The sequence below is a fragment of the Apis dorsata genome, unplaced genomic scaffold (assembly GCF_000469605.1).
Source record: "Apis dorsata unplaced genomic scaffold, Apis dorsata 1.3 scaffold_651, whole genome shotgun sequence".
NCBI classification, from domain to species: domain Eukaryota; kingdom Metazoa; phylum Arthropoda; class Insecta; order Hymenoptera; family Apidae; genus Apis; species Apis dorsata.
Window position 1 is genome coordinate 217,760 of NW_006263842.1, and position 2,552 is coordinate 220,311.

Here is a 2,552-nt window from a genome sequence, read left to right on the forward strand (position 1 = left end):
TACATTATCATTCGTTAAAAATTAAAAGAACTATGTAAAATATCTAATTAAAAAAAGTATTCAAATTATTTAAATAAAATATACAAACTATTATGTTCATGAATTATTGATCAAAATTAAATAGAGAAGAAGTTAAGAAAATGAAAAGATAAAAAATTTAATATCAATAGAAATATGAAATAATTCTAAAATTTCTTTAATAGTTTTTATTTTGTATCACTTAAGTTTTTTCTGAATAGTTTATAAAATTCACTTAATATAAATTAAAATATACTTTATTCTATTTAGTCCTTTCATCTTTTTAAATTTTTAACGAAATGAAGTTGTCGACAATTTGTAAACAGTATATCGATTTCAATCAATTTGGAAATACATATATTAATTTGAAAGTAACAATATTTAATATAAGTAAACTTACTGAATCATAAAACAAAATATCTTTTCTTCGATTTTGAATCTTTCTTCTTTAAATTTATTAATTTGTTTACACAATTATTTTCCCGCTGTAAAATCCTTTTCTAACTATCAAAAAATATCGGCAGATGTCGCGTCGGGTGCTTTTAAGAGAGGCAGTCAACATGGCGTCTTCGAACAGTAACAAACCGCGTTCGTGCTTTGACAGAAAGTTACTAGCATTGCCGCACGTAGGCGCTGTAGAACAAGTATCTGTCTCTGTGAGAGCTTTTTTTCAAGGATGTTTGCGATAAAAAGCTTCGGGACTGGAGATTCGCGTCTTTTTCGATTCTCTAAGTTTCCCGCGGGATCATCTAACAGCAGTAAAGGTGATCGGTTAATAGACAGTGACATCCTTCTATTTTATATGTCATCTTGCCATTTATCCCGCAAGGACAGTGTCTGTTTTACCGTGCGATCGTGCTTCTGAGAAGGAATAAAGAGAGCGTGCTCCTGCAAACTGTTCGTGTATAGTGCAAATAGTTCGTCCTTTACGATGACGATGTTCGTAAAGAGATATCAATATAATCACATGATTACTTGCCATTTATTCGATCATAATTCGGTAAAAAATTAATAACTTGTCGATTGGCATAATGCGTGAGATAACGTGGAAATTCAATTGCAATTTTAATACTCATAGGCCTACAATCTGATACGAATCACGGAAGCTGTGTCTCTTCGTACAAATTGAAAAATAAGAAAAAATCAAGGAATTCGTAACGATTGGAAGCAGCAAACAATTGTAAGTATTTTGCAATTACATAAACAAAAAATATATGAAACTGACAAAAGATTTCAATCGCATTTTTTAGTATTTTTTCTATTCATTCACTCACGTGACAGTTGACAGCGAAAGGACTTATGATGCGGCAAAAATGACAATATTTTATAATTTTGTTTAAATGTTAAACATATTATATTTAATCAAATGCGTTATATATATACATATTTTTTTCAATTTTTCACGTGGTTTGATATATGGTTTAAATTTTGAGTAGCAATACGTAAATGGGTGTTTTCAAAGGCTATATCTACATACGAAATCCTATATCCCAGTGTTAAACAAATATTTATGAATGATGAAACAAAAATATTAAATATAAAATATAATATTAATTGTGTAGAATTCGTTTTTTTTAAATATTGTTTTATTAAATTGGAAATTCGTTAATAGTTGCTGCAATTGTAATATTATATAAATATTATTATAAATATTGTTTAATATTATTATTATATATTTCGAAAAATTTATATATAATAGAATCATATTCTATATAATATAATTCTAAATAATATATATCTTTTCTTTCATGATACAAAATAAAAAAAATCTTATGTTTGAAATGTTTTCAACATTACAAGGCGTAAAATACCGCTAAAGAGATTAGCAACGAATATGATAAATATAATATAAATATATTACAGACCTTCGAGATATTAAGAGTGAAATCTTTTGTTAGACACGTATTATTACGTATTATTATAATAATGTTCTTTGCTCACTATTCTTTATCGACGCAATTTTTTTAATACAATCATTTTTATAACGCCGCTATTATATTCTTCTATAAAAGAAGAATTGTCTAAATCTGGAATTGTCTAAATAGAATTATTTTAATTTAAGATATTTTCATCCATTAAAGTTGAAATTTAATCGAACGACGGCCGGTTCTGTAATAAACCTGTTGTTTAAGATATATTTTATCGAAATTGATAAATTTAGAAAATTTTAATATCATTATTATTAATTTAATTAAATTAATTCAAATGTTCATGAGATCAAACAGATCTATAGTTATATATGTATTCAAAAATACTTGAACACTGATAAAATTTTTAATTTTCATATTTTAATATTTAGAACGAATATATATATAAAATAAAATACAAAATATTTTGCAATAAATATTTAAATATATATTATATATAACAATATTTAAATTAATATAAATTATTATTTATATAGAAAAATTAAACAAAAACTGATTTTTTTATATTATAAAAATATTTCTTAAATACAAGAGAAAATTATATATGAAATAAATTATATATGAAATAATTATATATGAAATAATAAATTATATATTTATGATAAT